At 41.0% G+C, this 22,452-nt stretch overlaps 1 protein-coding gene across 3 annotated transcripts in view; it reads right to left on the reverse strand.

Moving 5' to 3' along the window:
• PALLD (palladin, cytoskeletal associated protein) overlaps nt 1-22,452 on the reverse strand; it is a 434,025-nt gene that overhangs the window by 304,327 nt on the left and 107,246 nt on the right. The gene's annotated exons all lie outside the window — the stretch shown is intronic.

Genomic DNA, 22,452 nt, shown 5'->3' on the forward strand with positions numbered 1-22,452 from the left:
AGGAGATTATCCCTTTGCGTTAGGAGCTTCATATTGTTTTCTTATTTTGCCATTTGTCTTCTGACTTGGCTCATGATATCTCACGACGTTAAAAACAATTTTCCAGTTTTTATTTAATTGAATTTATCAATTTTTAAATGAGTCATAGATACGCCTATCTTATCCTATGTACTCTTTGATTTTATTTTTGATATTTAGATATTTGGCCCATATATATCTATATATGTATGTTGGAGACAGAGTCTCACTCTGTTACCCAGGCTGGAGTCCAATTGTATAATCTTGGCTCACTGCAACCACTGCCTCTCAGGTTCAAGCGATTCTCGTGCCTCAGCCTCCCAAGTATCTGGGACTACAGGTGCATGCCACCACGCCTGGCTAACTTTTACATTTTTAGTAGAAATGGGTTTTTGCCATGTTGGCCAGGCTGGTCTCAAACTCCTGACCTCAGGTGATCCACCCACTTCAGCCTTCCAAAGTGCTGAGATTACAGGCATGAGCCACCATGCCTAGCCAGTTCATTTATATTTTATCCTGGTTTAGTGTATAAGGTATTAAGGGATGGATCTTACTTTATTATTAATGATCCAGTTGCCCCACTATCACTTTCAAAAAGAATAATTTTTTAAATGTTAGTTGTTAAAAAACACATAAAATGTACCATCTCAATCATTTTTAAGTGTACAGTTCTGTAGTGTTAAATGTGTTCATGTTGTTGTACAAAAGATCTCCAGAACTTTTCATGTTGCAAAATGGAAATGCTATACCATGGAACAACTTTCTATTTCTCCCTCCTCCAAGCCCCTGATAGCCGCTATTCTTTTCCATGCTTATATGAATTTGACTACTTTAAATACCTCATATAAATTAAATCATGCAGTATTTGTCTTTTTGTGACTGCTTTATTTCACTTGGCATAATATCCTCAAAGGCTCATCCATACTGTGGCACGTGGCAGGATTTTCTTCTTTTTAAGGCTGAATAATATTCCACTGTATGTCTATACCACAGTCTTTTTTTTTTTTTTTTTTTTTTGGAGGCAGGGTCTTACTCTGTTACCCAGGCTGGAATGCAGTGCCATAACTTTGGCTCACTGCAGCCTCAATTCTCCAGGGCTCCAGTGATCCTCCCACCTCGGCCTCCCAAGTAGCAGGGACTACAGGTGTGTGCTACCATACCCGGCTAATTTTTGTAGTTTTCGTTGAGGCAGGGGTCTTGCCAAGTTTCCCAGGCTGGTCTCTTATCTCCTGGGCTGAAGCAATCCACCTGCCTCTGCTTCCTACAGTGCTTGGATTACAGGGATGAGCCACGGCGCCTGGCCACCACTTTTTCTTTATCTGTTAGTCCAATAGTAGATGTTTGGGTTGCCCACACATCTTTGCTATTGTGAATAATGCTGCTATGAATGTAGATGAGCAAATATCTCTTTGAGATTCTGCTTTCATTTCTTTTGGCTATGTACCCAGAAGTGAGACTGATTTCGATAGTGGCTGCATTATTTTACATTTTCACCAATAGTGCACCTGAGTTCCAATTTCTCCACGCCCTTGCCTACACTTGTTAACTTTCTGTGTTCTTCATAGTAGCCATCTTAATGGGTGTTAGGTGATATCTCATTGTGGTTTTGATTTTCTCTTCTCTAGTAATTAATGATGTTTAGCATCTTTCCATATGCTTGTTGGCCATGTAAATTTCATCTTTCGAGGAATGTCTACTCAAGTCCTTTGCCCATTTAAAAATCAGGTGTTTTTGTTGTTGTTGTTGAGTTGTAGGAGTTCTCTCTCTCTTTCTCTCTCTATATACAGAAAATACCCTATTTACAATAGTAATAACAAAAATAAAATACCTATGAATAAACTTGGTATATGTCCAAGACACATATGAAAAAAACTGTAAAACATTCCCAAAGGACACAAAATAAGATTTGAACAGACAGAAAGATCTACCGTTTTCTTGGCTAGAAAGACTTGATAACATAAAGAAGTCAACTTTCTCTATGTTAATTATTTAATTATTTAAATTTCTCTCTCTCTCTCTCTCTATATATATATTTCCCGGATATTAACCCCTTATTGGATATGTGATTTGCAATTATTTTCTTCTGTAACATAGGCTGACCTTTCACTCTGTTGATTGTGTCCTTTGATACACAGCAGTTTTTAAGTTTGATATAGGCCCATTTGTCTATTTTTGCTTCTGTTGCCTGTGCTTTGCCTCACCACCACTACTTCATGATAATAATCTTTTACCCTGTTTTGAGATGCTATTATCATCATCTATTAAATTCCTGTGTATAGTTGAGTCTATGGACATTACATTTCTATTTCCTTGGTTGATTTTTTTAGTTTGGATGCTACCACCACACCAATTAATTATCAATGCTTTTAATATTTACTTAATATCTAATCACTTCTATTATAAGTTTAATATAGTTTCTCATTGCTCTTCTCAGTTTCCCAGTTTTCCTTATTATTTTTCCATATAAACTTCAAAGTAAACAATAACAGAAACTCATATTCCTATTTGTATCATCAGAATTAAATTTAAATAATTAACATAGAGAAAGTTGACTGCTTTATGTTATCGAGTCTTTCTAGCCAAGAAAAAGGTAGATCTTTCTATCTGTTCAAATCTTATTCTGTGTCCTTTGGGAATGTTTTACAGTTTTATTCATATGTGTCTTGGATACATATTAAGTTTATTCATAGGTATTTTATCTTTGTTATTACTATTGTACATGGGGTCTTTTCTCTCATTATATCTTCTAGCTGGATATAATCAACTAATTACAGTGTATTCATTGTGTGCCATTCTATCTTACTCATATTGTTTATAAATATTTCCCAATTTTCTTGTATTTCTAACTATACAATGTAATCTAAAAATAAAGATTAACCATCTGCTCTCCAATGTTTATACTTTCAGTTTCTTTTTCTGTTCAAATTTCATTATCTATTAGGTCTAGTGCAATGTTAAATAACAGTAGTAAGAGTGGGCATTCTTGTCTTATTTTTTATTTTAATGGAAATGGCTTCAGTGATGACCCATTGCCCAGTGATTCAGGGCATGATGTGGGCTTTGGGCTGAGAATGATCTATTTTATTATGCTAAGAAAATATTAATTTGTTCTTAGAAGCCTTTTATTTGGGAGGGGGGTGCGGTGGATCAAGTGTGATTATTGACTTTTGTCCAAATGCTCTTTTTGGTATCTTTGGAAATGATCATATTTTTTTTCTCCATAGAGCTATTAATTTAATGGAATATAATAAATTTCTTGGCCATGAATTATTCTTGCATTCCTACAACAAGCTCCATTTGGTCATGGTAATTATGTTTTAAATGTGCTAGTAAATGCTGTTTGCCAGTATTCATTTAGAATTTTCTGTATTGATATTGATAACTGAGATTTTGATAACAATTTTTTGTTTTATTGCATTGTGACAAAAAATATTATTTGTAATGTTTGTATCTTTTGGAATTTATTGACTTTCTTTGTGGGCCTAACCTATGGTCGATTTTCATATATGTTTCCTGGCCACTTGAAAAAATATTAGATAATATGGAGATATTTTCAGGATACAGAGTTTGTTTCAGAATAACATATCTTATTATGTTATTTATGTCTTTTCTGAACTTAAGATATGTTGACTTATTTATTATGGACTGAGTTTTCATTTCTGTCTATTTCTTCTTTCATCTTCTGTAATTCCTGCTTTACACAGTGGCTACTGTGTTGTTTAATATATATTCATAATTGCTGTAGCCTCATTTTGAGTTTCACTATTTAGCATTACAAAGTGCCCCTTTTCTTACTGTATTAATTTCTGGCCTGAATTCCACTTCACCTGAGAGTAAGGTCATAACCTTGCTTTTTCAGTTCCCTCTGCCTGGTATGCCTTTCCTTATTCGTTCACACTTAGGCTTTCTGAACCACTTCGATCTATGTGTGTCTCTCTTGTACAGGGCTTCCGTCTGTTAGGCAGTTCGCCACCTCCATCCTCACCTACCCAGTCCCTGCATCTGCAACCACAGAGATAGCTTTCTACCATTGCTCTTCAGAGCAAGTCCTGCATCTTCAGGGAAATATTTTTTCCCTGGTGCTTTGTGAGATGCCAACACATAGTTTGCTTATGTGACCATTAAAGTGATCATTTCACGAACCACGTGTTTGTATTTGTAACTTAGGCTTATAATTAAAGTATTATTTCAGGAATCCCTATTATTTCTATAATAGAGTAGCTTAAACAACTACTTCCAGATTCAGGTTTAGTGGTGATACAAATAATACCTTGGGCAGCCTGACACGTGATCTCTTTGGATCCTTCCAGTAGTACTGTGAGTTTGGCACAGCAGGTATCCCCATTAAACAGATGGTAGAGACTGAGGTAAGATTTCCAAAAAAGTGTATTTCCTCGTGGTGTCTTACACAAGTAGATAGACAGTTTAGCTTTCAGGTGTACAATAGAAAGGCCTTGGTGTAGATATTTTCTAAGACTCAAAGGACAGAGTGTCAATTAAATAATAAGTACATTGATAGTGGGCTTAACTCTCCTATGACAACATTAATGCTGTTGAAACACTGAGGGTTTACTTAGGGAGGCTATGGAATCTGCATCTCTGGGGAAACTTGAAAAATAAAAGGGATCCTCATTTCTTTGGAACAACTTGAGTGTGGTCTTGCCCCAAGGCACGGGTGACTGGATAACCTCCAGTGTCCCCTTCCTCTGGAATGCTTCAAAGAACATCTCAGGGGGTCTGGGTCATTCATTTTCTAACTTAGGCACCGGAAGTATGATCTGTCAGGAGATTGTTATCAACGATATTCAGATTTAAAAGCATAAAGTGGTTATGTAACAAGATGCTACCTAATGGAGAAATTTAAGAAAGGACCCGATTACAGCATAATAATGCTACTTCTCTTTTGGGCTTAGGGACAGGGAGATTGCAATCAACTTCAAATTCCCTCATGTTAAAGAAAACAAACGCGCTTCCACATTTCTTCTGGACTGAAAGAAAAAAGGGGGAAATACATGGAAATATTTCACATTGAGACACTTCAGGATAATGTTTTTCTCTAACCAGAAATCCCCAGGTTGTCCTGAAACTCAACATCTGAATCATGCCGACTGGTGAGAGACATTGTTTGAGCAAGACTGGAATTCTGAACATTCTTCAAGGCTTCATAAAAATCCCAAAATGATGGACCAGTGCTTATGTTGTGGTCATGCAAAGAAAAGCCCCCTTGTGATTCGGGATTGAGTTTGTTCTTTTTATATTTATAGTATCTACACTGAAGGAATGTAGAATTTGGCGTGGGGAGGAGGATGGGAAAAGTGAGGAATGGAGACCAGATTTTGTCTGCCTGTGAGGGGCTGTGTATGTGTGTGTTTTGACCTAGAGCCTATGGAATAGGGGAGAGAGAGTATTTGATAGTTTTGTTCATTTGTTTTTAAAGCAGAATCTTCTTCAGGTCTCTGGTGCGAGGAGTGACTGGAAGAATTTTTTACTTTCCTTGTTAGCAGCACCATCTGTTCACAATGAAAGCTTGGCTTCCACTTTTTGGTGCAAATAAAAACCCTAGGGTGCCCATATAACTCAAACAGATGAAGCATGTGTTCGCAGACCTGAGGAATCAGGTCTTTTGCGTGCAAAGGACTTGTACGGTAGATTTACACAGCATCGTATCCCTACATAAATTCAGGAGGAAGCTTCTGAGAAGCAAAGGTGGGCCATAGGCCACTGGAATTCACAGCTTGCTTATCTGCCACCTAACGAAGTGATGGACCCCTTGGGTCACACCTACCGAGAGAGGTTGGCAAATGGCAAAAGGGCCATTTAGTAAAATTCCTTTCACCACCTATGGGATTTATATACATTTGGGAGAGGGACTTACATACCAAAACAAGGAAATACGGAAATATGGTCAAATGGTCTTTACAAATTCCAGATAGAAAGGCATATTTCCATAAATAGCAAAGCTTAAAGTAAGCAGATGAGAAAAATTTCTAGGACTGACTATCAAGACTGGGGTGGTGGAAGGAGTAAGGAGCTGAAAATAGGAGCAGGGTGCCTTTTTTCTCACCCTGGTTTGTGTTGTGTAGCGGCCCAAGCAGAAGTTCCATAGAGCTTCACTTGCGGGCTAGGGATTTTTACCCTCTCCCCAGAAACAAACTCTAGGTAAGGATTTGTAAGACAATGGCAACAGTGAATAGACTGTACATCTGGAAAAGTTTTGGTAGTGATGAGAGAAGTTTTGCATAATATAATTTGCATGCCATAGATCAATCAAGTGGTCATTCATTGTTTATTGAGTCTTCCCTCAGCTAGGTTGTCTGGTGGAAGCCTAGGCTGAACTTTCAGAGGCTTATCAATGACTAAGGAAGAGAAAAATAACACAAAGCAAACTTATAGTTATTTGAGACAATTGGAAAATAATTAAATATGCATCTGCTAGTCTGGAATTGCAGTTTTCAAGTTGTGTGCATCAGATCAAATGGGTCTCGTCAAAATGTGGATTGCCAGGCCTCACTTGGATTCAGAGGGCCAGCACAGGCCCTCTGTATTTGAAACAAGTATTCTCGGCTGTTTGATGAAAATGAACTTCAAAGCCTACTTTGAGAATCACTAATTTAGAATGTTACTTTATTTTTTAAAAAGTGGGGAAAGTAACGTTTGTTACTTTTACTACTCATCGTTTTTGCATATACTGTGTCGTTTAATTTTGAGGTAGAGACCCATGGTTTAGCCAGAAATTTAGTCAGGGTCTGCATCTAAAGTCTAGGATCTACCCTTGACAAGCATGCTGCTGTCTTTTCCCACAAGGACAGAAAGTCAGGGCGTGTGAGGCTGGCCACACAGACTAGGGTGCCCTGTGTTTATTCCCTGGCTTGTTCCTTAAGCCAGCCTCTACCTGGTGCCCAAAGTTATCTATCAAATGCAAATCTGACTGTGGCATAATATTATACTTTATTACCCTGTGATGTATTTTTTTCACTGAGCACTATAATTTGGACATCTTTTTGGTTGAGTTCCTGGTTTTTTGCCCAGTGAAAAATAATAATAATAATTATTATTATTATTTTTTGAGACGGAGTCTCTGTCACCCAGGCTACAGTGCAGTGGTGCGATCTCGTCTCACTGCAACCTCTGCCTCCCAGGTTCAAGCGATTCTCCTGCCTCAGCCTCCTGAGAAGCTGCGATTACAGGTGCATGCCACCACGCCTGGGTAATTTTTGTATTTTTAGTAGAGACAGGGTTTCACCATTTGGACAGGCTGGTCTCGAACTCCTGACCTCGTGATCTACCTGTCTCAGCCTCCCAAAGTGCTGGGATTACAGGAGTGAGCCACTGCGCCCAGCCCGATAATTTTTTGTTGAAATACCATTAAAGCAAGCACAAAATTAAGTATCATTAATCAAGCCCATCAATTGCATTTTTAGCATGGGGCTGGGGTGGTTCGCGGCTTGGAGTCAGCTGATTTTGCTCTATTCCATGTCAGCAGGTTGTGCGTTTGCCCACTAGTCTTAAACATTTACATCGTGAGTCAGGAAAATGCATGGACCAATTTGCACAAATTCATCATTACTATTGGAAGAGCTTAAAGTGCAGACTTTACTGACCACTGGCTAGGAGAACTATATTTTTCATTGGTGATAACCACTCTAGTGACAGTTAAATCTGAGGTTTTAGAAAACCTTCATGAGACTAGGTTTGGGGTGGATCCACACTGATGAATTTCATCCTTTTAAGGAATTCACCAGCAATAAGAAGATACAGAAGTGTCAGTCCAACCCTCAAATATTGTGCATGTAAGATAACCTGGAACTCGTCATAAATACAGACTCCCCCATCACTATCTTCCTCCAGCTGTTAAGGATCCATAGATCTGAGTTGGTTTTACTGAAAGATTTCCCACCACAGTATAAGAAACAATTGATCGCCAAACTTCTCTAACTACAGTTATCAGCCCAACCTGAGTCACAATTCTTTCCAGACCAGGCAACCAAAGAGCCCCCTAACTGGCTATCCCCACAACAGCAGCGACATCATCTTCATGTGCAGGTTGCATAGCTCAGTTCCCTGTTTAAAACAGCTAAGTGGCTGCCCATTTCAGTTAGATTAAAAGCAAAAGTCACTTAAGTGCCAACCAAATGACCTGACTGCTGCTTCCTTCTCCAGCTTCTGCCAGCTCCCTTCCACATTCCAGCCCCCTGGGTTTCATTCAGCTCCTGATCCATATCAACCCCTTTCACACTTAGATGGCCTTTGCACCAGTTCCTATCCATCCTCCAAGTCACCAAGTTATCTCGCTTCAGAAACTCTTCCTCCTTAGACTCTGCTTTCTTACTGCTTATCAAAGATGTATGTGTCTTTGTAAAAAGTGGATCTCCTGCTGAAAGGTGGCCTCCATGAGCATGTTCCTATCCAAGCTCAGTGCCTGATACAGACCTGGCCCATCATGGAGACTCACAAAAGATGGAGCCATGTGGATGCTCGGCATCCACATCCTTTAAAACTACACATCACATGTTAAACAGCCAGATCTGATGGATGTTGAGCGTGATAGAAATTATCACTGCCTTCTAGAAGCCTGAAAGTGAATCTAAGAGAGAGGATCCATGTGGAATAAAAAATGTACGGTACTGGGATTTATATGGACCTAATTGATGATGCCAGTGAGGAGCTGAGCAGGAGGGAAGCTTGAGAATAAGTAAATACATATTTGATAGCAGTCAGTATTTTTCTTGGAAGGACTCATTCTTGTGGCTGGGCAGCGGTGACAGGTGGCATTTCTGATCCCTGATGTCATCTAAGAGCTTCAGACTGTGATGGAATAAGCACAGCCTCCATGCTATGCACAGTCACCCTACTTGAAAGTGATTTCTGCATTTCCTCCTAATACTTGATTATAACTGACCTTTCAAAGCCCTTTCTTTTTGTACAATGAAAGGGGTTAAAGCCGGGCGCGGTGGCTCAAGCCTGTAATCCCAGCACTTTGGGAGGCTGAGACGGGCGGATCACGAGGTCAGGAGATCGAGACCATCCTGGCTAACACAGTGAAACCCCGTCTCTACTAAAAATACAAAAAACTAGCCGGGCGAGGTGGCGGGCGCCTGTAGTCCCAGCTACTCCGGAGGCTGAGGCAGGAGAATGGCGTGAACCCGGGAGGCGGAGCTTGCAGTGAGCCGAGATCCGGCCACTGCACTCCAGCAGCCTGGGCCACAGAGCAAGACTCCGTCTCAAAAAAAAAAAGGGGGGTTAAATAGAGACTAAGATGGGTGTGTAACAAAAATTTTTTAGATGCCTTGATGCATTATTCTGGTGGTTTACCTGTAAGAGTATGGTCCTTACAATCCTAGAAAGTCAGCAGCTGGAGATACTCATGCCCAAAGCTTCTCTACCCAGATCCTCCCTGAAGTTGAGATTAACTGGCACAGAGAAGATTTACATGAGAGAGTTTATGCTATCTCCAGGAACATAGCATGGAGTCTGAATATATAATAAAACCACAGAAATCTGTAAGTCTTTATAAATGCCAAATTATATGATTATTACATATAACTACATTGTTATTTCATTCACTTATCTCAGTTATCATCTGAGGCAGATATGAGCTCCTTTCTACAGAAAAGGAAACTGAGGCTTAGAGTATAAGCAACTTGGTTGAGATCATCCAGTCAATAAACCAATCAGAGGTGCTAGGACTGGAAGTTACCTCTCACTTTGCAGCGGCCTCTTATTCCACTTCCCTGTTCTCATTGGTGTTACTTTATTTTCTTTCCTAAGAAAAATATAGAACTCTAGTGATGATTTCTTTGCAAAGCAATAGCAGGGACTTTAAAATCCTATTTAAACATCTCTCTTTCTCTCTCCAAAACTCAACTGCTTACAGTATTTATTTCTGTAGGTGGAAGAAAATCAGGTTCTGGGGTAACTGGTGGAGGGAGCTTCATAACTACACTTTCTGATGGTTCATTTTCTTTCCTCTTACAGTTTTCAGTAATAATCATCATAATATTTGTCATTTATTGAGAACATTTGTTATTGAGATGCCAGACTTTACATATAGCATTTAAGTCTCATAGTAAGCCTTGCATGGTTGGTTTTCTAAGTCTCCTCATTTTATAGAATTGGACACTGAAGTTCGAAGGAGTGGGGCAATTTACTGAAATGCACACGAAAAGTAAGTGAGGGCCCAGGATTCAGACCCAGGAAGTCTGACTCTGCCTATAGTCTTTACTCTTCATCCCCTCATTATACTCTCTTTAATTCTAATGATTGCATAAGGTTGCAGATAATCTTCCTACCGCTTGACTGGCCCTTAGTCTTGTTCTGGTGACCCAGGAGCTGCAAAGGCTGTGAATCTGCAAGCATGGAAACCCGTCTCCATACCTCATCCCCCACAATGGACTGCTTGCTTATAAGAAATCAGCTTATCAGGACCAGGCAGGTTCTAGGATTATGGAAGGAAAAGAAGACAATTTTTTTCTTGGTGTCTATATCATTTAGTTTAGGCTTAGCTGCACATAGCACCTACCCTACTCCATTCCACAACTAAAAACAAAACAAAACACCAAAATGAGAGACTTACGGATTAAACTAGGCAGACATTTATTTCTCTATCATATAAAATAAATGCGGAGTTGGGCTATTTGGGCCTGTTAAGGCAGCCTCATGATTGTCAAATTCTTTCTCTTTTGCTTTTTAGTATGTTGCCTCCTTTCTAAAATGGATGCTTGAATGCCAGCCATGATGTCTCGATTCCAGCCAGCAAGAAAGAAGGAGCAGGAAGCAAGTGCGTGTGTCAATTAACTGTCTTTTAAGCTGCTTACAGCACTTATGCTCACATCTCCATGGTGGCCTGGACCCATAAAACGGACATACCTAGCAGTAAGAGACTCATGCCTGGTCAAGACTTAGGGGCTCTATTACTTGAGGTATGAGGGGAAAACTGGCCTTGGGGTAAGCAGCAGCAATCCTGCCGGTCTCCATTCTGGAATCTCTTATGACATCATGGTAGTCATTCCCCAAACTTTAAGGTCTTAGGAATTGCCTGGGAAGCTTGTTAAAAATTCAGATTCCTGGAGCCACTGTTAGAGATTCCTTTTTAGCAGACTTGGGATGGGGCCTGGGAATCCTCATTTTTCTCAAGCACCCTACCTGCTCATTTCATTGATTTTGATGCAAATGGTTAGGGATTCGCCTCCCACTTGAGAAATACCATATGGGATTCCAATCAGAAACCAGGAGTAGAGAGGCCGAGGTATGAGAAAACCTGGTGAACTCAGGTAAGAAAATAAATTCCATCTGTTTCTCCCCTAGCGAAATTATATACATGATCTGGCCTGCTTCTGTAGTATCCACAGTGGAGTTCCCTGACTGAAAGAAGGGCAACTAAATTCTCCTTTGTCACTAAAGAGGATGAAGTCAACAAAATAGTCTGTTAATTTGATGAACTACTCTAACTACTCTACTCTAATTTTTTTTATATTTTTAGAATATAGGATTCCTTCTTTAAAATTTTTCTAATATAGATCTTCTTATCCTTAAGACCCAAAATGAGAAAAGGTTTAAGCATCTCCAGAGATGCATGCAGCCATTCAAATTCCTTCTGTGTGTGATTCAAAATAAAACAACTTAGAGTTAAGGAGAAGATAGCATGGGGAGTACTCAAAATGAAGGCAGGATAGCTCTGATGACAGATTTTTTGTCACAAAATTAAAGTTTACTCCTTGAAAAAACCCAGTTTAAACTCAAGGCCAAAAGAATTACATAAAACATAGGCAAAAAATACCATAGCAATCATCAAAACCCAAGGATGGTTTAAAAAAGGAAAAAGAAAAAAATGGAAAAAGAAAAAAATATCATCCCTTCTTTAACAATCACATCATAAATAAGCTTTCCCAGCTAGCAACAAACTCCTTTCATCTATAACTTAAAGGCAAAGACCTCATAAATTGACTGGGGTATTCTTCCTCTGTGTGACTACAAGGCAGATTATTTAAAACTGAAGGCTCCTACTGATATGTTTTTCAGAAGGAGTCACTGGTGGGATTCGGAATGGTTGCCATTCATTGCTTTGGTGAGTAATATCTCAAAGATAATGCAGGAGAAATCACAAGCACTCCTCTTGGCTGGGGAGGCAGCAAAGTAGCCTTTCAGATGTCATGTCAAACCCCTCCGAGATGGGTGCTGAGGATCCCTTGGTAGAGCTGGCAAGGTGTGGGGACACATGCTTTTGATTATCTAAAGAGAATGAGTATAAAAACAAAACCTAATCCAAGAATGAATGTAAATCCTGTCTCTTTGTGCCCTGTTGAAATGTAATGTCAGTACTTAAGAATTCCTTTTGCCACTAAATGGACTCAGGCCAGATACTGACATTTAGAGCCCAAGTTCTGTTATTTTCCTTGTGAAACTGTAAGGAGAAATGTCTTCATGATTACCAAAAGTATGTGTGGATAGATGGTAATGAAGATAAATCGTTTTTCCCTTGCCTGATACCCGAGCCCTCTGTGGTATATGCCACAATGTAGCTTTTACAGAAATCATATTTATTTATATGCTGTTTGGGACAGAGAGTGTGTGAAACTGAAGCATGAATGTGATTTCTATTCTTAGTGCCTTTTATATGAATTTTTTAATGTAATACTTTATAAAGTTTTTGTTTTGTTTTTTTTAACTTAGCATCTTTCCCAGGAATGAGAGCAAAAGTACCCAAAAAATGCACTGCAAGAAATATGAGCCCTGTATACAGCAGTTTATTCCCTTAGCCTATTTCTTTAGTCATGTAACCCTAATCAATGAACCTCCTAATATCCATGCACTGGGGCTTATTGGCTCCAGCTATCCCTCATATTCAAGGAATCTTGCTGCCATTGTGTTTTAAATACCCACAGCCTATTGGCAATCTTGCTGCTGTTGCTTTTTATTCGTGGACTTAGTCTTGGATATTCAAATAACTTATTGAAATGGCACCGTCCCACAGTGATGTGGTTTACCGTGCAGGGCTGGGGAGGAACGCATGCTTTTGGAAAGAAGAGAGGTCTTTGTTATTAGGACTGATTTCATTTCATTGTACTTTTGGCTCCCTTTTCAGCATTAGGTTCTTTTCCTATGATTTTTTAAAAATAGTTAATAGAGAAAAATATTCCCAAGTTAGTGGATGGTCTCGGGACCCAACTCCATCTGGCAGTTTACATGAGCAATGAGAGTCCACTGTGTGAAAGCAAAGGCAAAATGATGCCATCTAATAAACACTTGTAAAAGTATGTATGATACTTATATATATATTTTTTTACCAGTGTCCTATTTGTTTATTGCTGCTTTATGGTTTTTCAAATTGGAGAGAGCTATTTCAAACATGTATGATACACATAAGAGCAATTTCCAGATACAAAGAAATCTTTGGCAAAAAAACACTGACCAGGCCAGCCAGTGTGGCTGCTCTCTCCCTCTCTTGAGCTGGGAGCTGTTGTTCTGGGCACAAGGGTCTCCCTCGCGCAGCACGGTCACTGACATAAGCCTTTCTTTAATTTATTACTATTATTATTTTAAAAATATGAGTAACAGAGTCCACAGTGTCTTTTTAAAAAAATAATACAATCCAGGACTTTTTAGAAAAAATGATTAAGACCAGTAGAGTGCTCACATGATAGAGAAAAAAGACAAGAGGCAGGAATCCAGCCAAGAGGAAAACACACTTTTCATTTTCTTCCTGAGACTGGAGATTCTCTGCTAAAGTGAAGGCGCCATCCACAAAGTTACATCTGATGGACATTACTTATGACATGACTTAAGCAGAGAAAGAACAGTCGAAACCAAATTCTCCAGCCTTTAAATGAATTCCCAGCTACAAACCAGAAGAATAACACTATTAGGTCTGGAGGGCAGCAGGATATGGAGCTCTGCGACTCAGATTTCTTTTCACGATGTTGGCATGACTGTAGGATCTATGTATTATTTATGTGGCACCGCTACTATGTTTTAAAATAATCTTTGGACATATGCCCATGAATTAGTTTAATCGAATTCTCCCATTTTTATCCATAATGGGTTCTAGTCTTTGCAGCCAGCAAGACTTGGGGCACACTCTATGTCTCCTAGAAGTCTTGGGGTAATCCCAGAGGTTCATTATTTCTAATTACTTCATATCTAAATGTGTAGTCCTGAGCTCATTGCACAAACCAGCCAAAGGAGGTAGGATTCCTCTCTCCACTACTTTCCCCTCAAGTATAAATATGTATGTTTCACAACTGAACCCTTATAGCCAAAACTAAAATCTGCATCCATTTCTGGCATTGTTATCTGGAATACAAGACGCAACACAATTAATTGCAGAGAGTGTTGACACGTTTCCAAAAGATGAGGAGAAGATGATGTGGACAGGTAAAGATTGAGGCCGAGGATGGTCTGTAGGTGAGGGGAATTCTGGAAAGAATTACGGTACATGCTGTTTGATGCAGTATGGCTGTCAGAAATACATACATCTCAGTCAAGATGTTTATTTTAGTGGTATTTTGGTGTCTCTATTCATGTTGAACATGAAACTGGGATGAACAATTCATTTGGGTTTGTCTTGGACTTTCTTGGTTTCAGCACTGAATGTCCTGCATCCCAGTAAACCCCTCAGTCCAAGGCGAACCAGGATGGTTGGTCACCCTACAAGGCACCTAGACATAGGCATCTGAGATATCTAAATGTGTGTGATACATTTCAAAGGGTGACATTAGAAACTCAGTTTTTCTGTCATGCCACCTCCCAGAGTATTTTCATTTTTCTCCACTAGTTACCGAAGGAAGTTGATAGGGGAAAAGGTATTCAGGAAGCAGAAACTTCAGTCCTATGCTGGAAAGGTGAATTCTTAATGATGAAAGCCTAGTAGTTCCGAATCCAGTGAGGGCATAGTCCAGAAAGCTTTTTGAATTCCAGGGTTTCAGAAACATGGATCCTTCAATATAAGCATTCATTTTCCTCCACACTCCCTTCTAAGGAGCATTCTGCACTGCCCTGTTTGCCTCCAGGGCCCTGGGAGAAGATTTTCAGGAAGTTTAGCTCTAAGCGCAGCATAAGCCCATCAACTCTATCCCTAAAGAGTTTCTAGTAAAACAGGAAAAAAAAACTTAATAGATATTTTTGGTGACACATCTCTGTTTCTCTTGGATGGGTCACTGTGTTGAGACAGACTTTGAGGCAGTTGCAAGGCAGTCTGGTTTAATTCACCTTATGTTTGGGGGCAAATGTCCCAGATTTTCAACCTAAAGAACAATGCACAGCTTAGATAAAATTGCCCCAGAATGCAGCCAAAGAAAACTTTCAGCATTGTTCAGCTCCTGGACAGATTGGAGCAAGGGAGTTGGGGCTCAACTTGACATAAGCCTTCATGGTTCTTGGAGTGATCATCCATGAATCAGAAAACTGTGGAGACGTCTCTGGGATCAGAATTATTACTATGGGAGAAATTCTGGGTTGGGGATGGAACTACATGGGGATGTGATATATCAGTTCCCTATTTCAAGGGAGTTGAAGAGATGAATTGGAAATAAGATAAGCTTTTTTTTTCTTTCTTTTTTTTTTTTTTGTAAACCTAGATTTCAGGGACACTGAATTTCTTACAACTAGGCATTTTAGGAAGCTAGGAAGAGGTCTGTGGTGGACATTTTTATTTTTATTTTTGAGGCAGGGTCTCACTCTGTCACCCAGGCTGGAGTGCAGTGGCAAGATCCCAGCTCACTGCAGCCTCAACCTTCCGGGCTCAAGTGATCCTCCCACCTCAGCTTCCCAAGTAGCTGGGACCACAGGCATGTACCACCACACATGGCTAATTTTTGTACTTTTTGTAGAGACAGGATTTTGCCATGTTGCCCAGGCTGGTCTCGAACTCCTGAGCTCAAGTAATCCATCCACCTCAGCCTCCCAAAATGCTGGGATTACAGGCGTGAGCCATGGCGCCCGGCCTGGTGGACATCTTTACACTGATGAATCTGACTCATTAATGGAGCTTGCATCCTCTGAGCTCTTTTAGCAGGACAGAGAATCAAGTAGGCTTTAAAACTTCAGGTGAGGAACATGTACTACCAGAAAGAAGAAAACTCTATGAGGCGGATCAGCCCAGGTCCCAGGTAGTTGTGCATTAAAATGGTACCGGAAAGGCACAACTGCAAAACAGACCAATGCCAGAAGTGAAATTGTAGCCTGCAGAATTTGTCGTTACTACTTGGTCATAGAAGAAGTCTTCAAGGACCTCAGTTTTGCTTATAGATTAATCTGATAGTCTTCAGATACATATGTCAAATTGTCAAATTGAAGAGTTGATACGATCTGTAGGTTGAGGCGTTTTTGTTTTGCTGTTTTCTTATACACTAACAAGAAGAAGAGAGGAAGGTGCTACCTTTGTGTTTGTGTTTTAGGATTTCTGGCAGCTGGCCCCCTGGCAGGATGTGATGGAACACAGCTCACAGGATCAGAGACAATCAGTTCAGGTCAGCAGAGAGTGATTTATAGAAAGGAGTTTCTAAAGGAGCTTAGACTTCACCGCAAACTGGTGGGATGGCCTGAATTTTCATTGTTGGTGGAGCTCGTTAGAGGGAAGAAAGAGAAAGGAGCAGTTGTGGCGGCTGTCAGGAAACCTGAGCAAATGGCGGAGGATGGGGCAGGCTCTTGGAGTAGACCCAAGAGCCAGAAAATAACTCAGTTTGCTGATATAAGGTCCAGACCAGCAAGGTCCTGGTCCCCAGTGACCAAGGGTCCAGTCAGAGCCTCCTGGTACGTAACATGGACAGCTTCCAGGATCTGCTTCCAGGATCCATCACACTAGTCAACTGTTCCAGCCAGGAGTAAACTCAAGATATTAGCAGGTGGGAGACAGATTTGATAATATACCTGTGACTGCACAAGATTTGGGAAGGTGGAGCCACACACAGCTTTTATTCGTTGTGGCAGAGAGGCCACCTTGTACCCATGGAGAAAAGAACTTCATGAATGTATGATCTTCCTCTCCCTACAGATAGGGAATCTGACAGAACAGAAGTGACCAGGCTGCTGGCTGCCATTCCTGAAGCCAACTCTAAAGATGCACGGAGGTGAGAGGGAAGATGTTGAAGCCAGAGTTACTATAAAAACTACGAGAAATGCTTGGAGAGCCAGAAGGTGGTTGGATCATGATGTTTGTGTAAAAGTGCTGGCCCCTGAATGGAAGCTGACCTCTAGAGGAGGGCCGGGGTTGGGAGCATGAGTTATCTCTGCCCCTTTGGTCTTGTGCCAGACTGCCACTGAACGGCTGTTAAAGAGCACCCAGTGATGCAGAAACTTCTGTTCCGTGAGAGACTGATAAGGAAATGCTCAGGGTGTCTGGCCAGCTGCGTGCATTGCCTTCCCCAGCATCCCTCCACACACAACCTTCGATGAAGTCCCCAGGGGCAGGGTCACCTGTTTGGGGAATGGGGCAATGCCCTACATGAAATAATTGAGCCCGGAGAGTAGCACCCGAGCATCTCAGCCTTGAAATGGCCTTCTAGGAAGGGGACAGACGGAGGCCCTGGCTTCTAGCCCTCACTCCAGTGATCCTTAATCAACCAAGGAAATGAATCAGGAGCTCTGAGGGAAAAACACTGAGACTGCCAAGGAGAATAAAGAGAAAGACTCCTGGTGGAAAACTATCTGAGATGCAACATAGTTGATGGGCCAGGAAGATTAAAATAAGCATATCAAATATTATCAAAGAGTTGAGGGAAGATAGTGAGACATGAAGCAGCAATAGGAAGTTACAAAGAACCAATTGGTGATACTAAGTAGAAAAATATATGCATTGGAACAAATATAAATGGACCGAATGACAGATTGGACATAGACAAAAAATGAATTCACAAGTAGGAAGACTGGGATGCAGAACTAGCTCTAAAGGAATCTGGAGGGGATATAAGGAAAGGGGATTTGTAAAAGAAAACTAAGCACTGTGGAGGACAACATCTGCATTGATATAGAAGCAATCCCAAAAGAAAAGAAGAGAATACATAGGATGACATTTTTGAAGAAATAGTAACAGAGAATTTCCCAGAATTAAGGAAGCATGCAGAAACCTCAGATTCAGAAGGTTCTGAGCTGTATGAGATGCGTCTTAGGTCTCACATGGCATCCACACAGGAGCCCACCTTTTACTCCAGCCATCACAACTCCCTGCAAGGACATCTTGACAGCGCACATCCACTAAGCTGCCCTCAGCACCTCTTGTGTTCTGCCCCAGGCCTCTCTGATACCCCCACACGAAGGCATCCAGAACACCACTCAGCGAACAAGCATGCACAGCCGGAGTGCTGGTGACATCCCACAGAGCAGCCCTTGCCCAATGTGGGGTCAGTGACTGAGGGATCAATGCCCTTTTCTTTCATCTGTTGGTTGGACAATTCTGAAGGACAATGTACAGGTGTCCTGGAGGGGTCGCAGCAGGAACGGGCCTAGTCATCCACCTGGAGAACCTCTTTTTTTTTTTGGTAACAGTTTTCACTCCTGTTTTCTTATCTCCCCCTCCTCCATTCCTGTCTCCTGGGATCACTGCTTGACGAGTGGAACTGCTAAACCAACATCAGCAACTCTCTAAGGTCACACTTCTTGTTATAGGAACAAATAAACCCCTATTGACGTAAGCCACTGTAAATTGGGCTGCCTATTATTCACAGGTAAACATAATTCTGGCTAATATGTATCTTGACCCGAGCCACAGTATCTGAATGAAGGAAGTTTGAGTCCTGCTGCTGAAATTCAGGACAAGTCCAGATCCCCCAGTTTTATGGAGAGGTAATGCTCTTAAGGCCTTGGAGAGAATTCTACTCAGCTCAGCAGGATACAGGAAGGAAGTGGGGCGGGGGGTGTTGAAACATGAACTGGAAGAAACTCTGGGTGCCTCAGGGGGATGTCCCCTTCTTCTTGGAAAACTGCAATGATTCCAGTGAGACAAAACTTGGTAAGGCAAAAAGATAGTTATAGCTTTCCCCCTTCCTCATCTTCTATGATCCCATGCCTGTTTCACTGATCAGAATCGTAGTACAAAAAAAAAATGAAAGATACTAAAAAATGCCAGAGTGATTCATAGAAGTTGGGGTATAGAAAAATCCAAGCAAATGAAAAACCAAAACAGCAGCAGCAACAGCAGCAGCAGCAACTGAAACAACAGCAATAATAACAAATAGCTCTGGATATCAGAGACGGATTAAGAGAAAAGACCGTTTGTGGGTAGGAAGAAGAAAAATATCTAATGAGGCTTTCTAAAGAGGTTTTGATGCATGTTACATGATGTAGTAATTCCTCTTCTAGCTGCTTCAAGAAACTTCAATAAGCACTTACATTATGTATTGCAAGAAGTTTGGATATGGATTAATGTTTCTTTGGGAAGTAATGTCATACTGATGTAGGTCATGAAGTCTCAGTCTCATGAAGACCAACACTATAATATGTCCTGAAAATTATATCATTTAAAAGGAGACTAAAATCATCTTGAGATGCAAATGGGGAGGCACACTGGATGAGCTCATTGGCAGGGTTTGCCATGGGCAGGCTTCAGAGTCACGCCTCTGAGAAATGGCAGACCACTCTAGTTATAAAGCGTGGAGTCACTCAAGGAATGGGCTCCTGTTTGCTCAAGCATCTCTCTTTCTGCACTGCATATTTATAGGTTATCAGTGCTGCTCCCAGTGGGACCCTGCTCTACAGCCACAGCGATTGTTTAACTAAACAGGTGGACCAACCAAGGTATCTTCTTTGGAATTGTAAAAACGGGACCCACTGAACAAGAGCCAGCTTTTTAAGTGGTGGCATCTATAAAATGCAAACTTGTGAGCAGCTGGTAGCCATATTTCCAGCCCTTTGGACTGCAGGAACACAGTAAGATTGGCAGCAAAGACAGGGAGGCAGGCGGCAGAATCCTAACTGTGTGGAGTGCCTTGTTACCATTTGTTTCTGAGGCCTGGTTTCTGAACCTTGTCCTTCAGTTCTCTTACCATAATACTCTTTTATTTTTGCTTATGCTAGCTCAAGTGGATTTTCTTTCCTTCCAGCCATTTTTCCCCCCAGAAAACACTCACAAATAATTAGCATTATGGAGGAACAGAATAACAGCCTCCCAAATACTTGGCTATCAAATTACCTTAGCTCTGCTGGTCTCCAACAAATTACTTCAACTTTCTCTTTCCTCAATTGTTAAATGGAGATCAGGTTTGTTGTAACAATCAAAAGTGCCAATAACACAGGTAAAGCACTCAGAACAGTGTCTGGCTCTCAATAAATATTATCTGTTATAAGTATTATGGATATATAACTATCAAAGCCTGGAATACAAGGGTCTGCTGTAGTTGATTATTCAATTCTTACAGAAAAAAAGCTCACACCGAGTGCCAGGTTCGACAAAATTACATGAGTCCGAATAGCAATCAACCAGGTACACCTCCGGTTACTGCGTGTTTTGTACTTCCCAGTTCCCTCTGCCATTGTTTATTTTTTAATAAACTACATTAAAAGTGTGGTGGGAATGAAAGAGGAGACAGGCAGATGCTCCAAAGAATATGAGGGAGGGAATCTGCTTTCATTATCATCCTAAATTTATTTCTGCAGATAAGACTTGTCATCTGCACTGCCTCTTCTTCCTTTCACTTCTTCTCTTGTGCTGTTCATATTGTACCTTTTCTCAACTTCCTTGCAAGCACCTACATATAATGTTCCTCTCTCAACTCTTATTCCCATCTCCCAGCCCTGGTGCCTTTCATCTTTTAGGTTCTTAGCATAGGTTAGTGAAACACATACAAAATATGATTTTACGTTTCTCCCTCATCTTAAAGAAAAATGGCTGGCCTATCTTGCATCTTGTTACAACTTAAAGTTTGGAACTGAATGTTATGAGCAAGAGAAAATCTCAGCTTGTGCCTCAAGGTGGCTCCTCTGATTTCACGAAGGCCTCGGGGCCATGTGGGTTTTGCTGGCCCTCAGTGTATGCATCAGCGTTCCCACCCCAGGCTCTGAAGGGGATGGCAGTAAGGATTCAAAAGGAACACTGGACTGCTGAGGTGTTCAGCCACCAAGCTCTTGTCTTTTTCGAGAACACGTAGTTTATATGAGAAAACTGACTCTGAGGAAGCTTGATTTTTTTTTTTTTTTTTTTTTTTTTTGAGACTGAATCTCGCTCTGTCGCCCAGGCTGGAGTGCAGTGGCAATCTCAGCTCACTGCAAGCTCCGCCTCCCGGGTTCACGCCATTCTCCTGCCTCAGCCTCCCGAGTAGCTGGGACTACAGGCGCCCGCCACCTTGCCCGGCTAGTTTTTTTGTATTTTTTTAGTAGAGACGGGGTTTCACCGTGTTAGCCAGGATGGTCTCGATCTCCTGACCTTGTAATCCACCTGCCTCGGCCTCCCAAAGTGCTGGGATCACAGGCGTGAGCCACCTCGCCCGGCCAGGAAGCTTGATCTTAAGTGAAGGCCACTGCTTCAACTCTAGCGGACGCAGGGCAATAGGGTGTAGCTGAGCTGTCGTCCTGAGTGGTCAGGGTCTGAAAGCAGCAGTCACCACTGGCACTAAAATAAATTACAGGCACAAAGAGGAAAGTACAAACAACAACAACAAAATGTCCAAAAATCACACATAAGGATGCTCAACTTCCCTGATAATCAAAGAAACACAAATTAAAACAGCCGTAAGTTTCTGTTTTTGCCTCCCACACTAGTAAAGATGAAAACAACTTCTAATTCACTTTATAGGCAAGGACACAGGGAAAGAGGACTACTTATAGGAATAGAAGTTAATACAAGCTTTACAGAAGGTAATTTAGCAATGATTGTAGAAATTTAAAATATAGCTGCCCTTTAATGAAAAAAAGAGATTTCTAGAAAATTGTCCTTAAAAAAATTAGGCAAACTCTAAAAAAAAAAAAAAAGCAAAAAACCCAATGTATAAAAACCTATATCGACACTGGCACAACCTAAGTCGGCACACCAAAATACAAACAGTGAATTCTTCTGGTGGCAAGAATTCCTTCAATACATAATATCTTTTACACCGCTTAAAAATTTGTGTGAGGAGAAAACCATTTTATGTCTATTTATTTTGGGGGGGTACTGGTAGAGGTGGGTAGAGGTGATAGCACGGGTGGTAGCAGCTACAGAGACTGGGTAGAACAAACATGCCAGCTGCTGGTCCCCAGATGCACCAAGCCCAGTGTGTCCAGACAGCTCTGCAGAGCCCACGTTCAGTCCAGGCTCCCTTGCCCAGTCTGTGAGTCATTCCCTGGATCCTGCTGACCAACACCGATCACAGTCCTCACATTTCCTTGCTTCAACATGGGCCTGTCTTCTAATGTCTTATGTGCTGGTCCCAAACAGCCAGCTGTATGCCAATCACTGGTGGGGGCATTTTTTTCATGCTTAATTCTTTGAGATTTTTAGACCACTCATTGGAGACTAGGTTAGATACTCAG

This window comes from Piliocolobus tephrosceles, chromosome 3 (genome assembly GCF_002776525.5).
Source record: "Piliocolobus tephrosceles isolate RC106 chromosome 3, ASM277652v3, whole genome shotgun sequence".
NCBI classification, from domain to species: Eukaryota; Metazoa; Chordata; class Mammalia; order Primates; family Cercopithecidae; genus Piliocolobus; species Piliocolobus tephrosceles.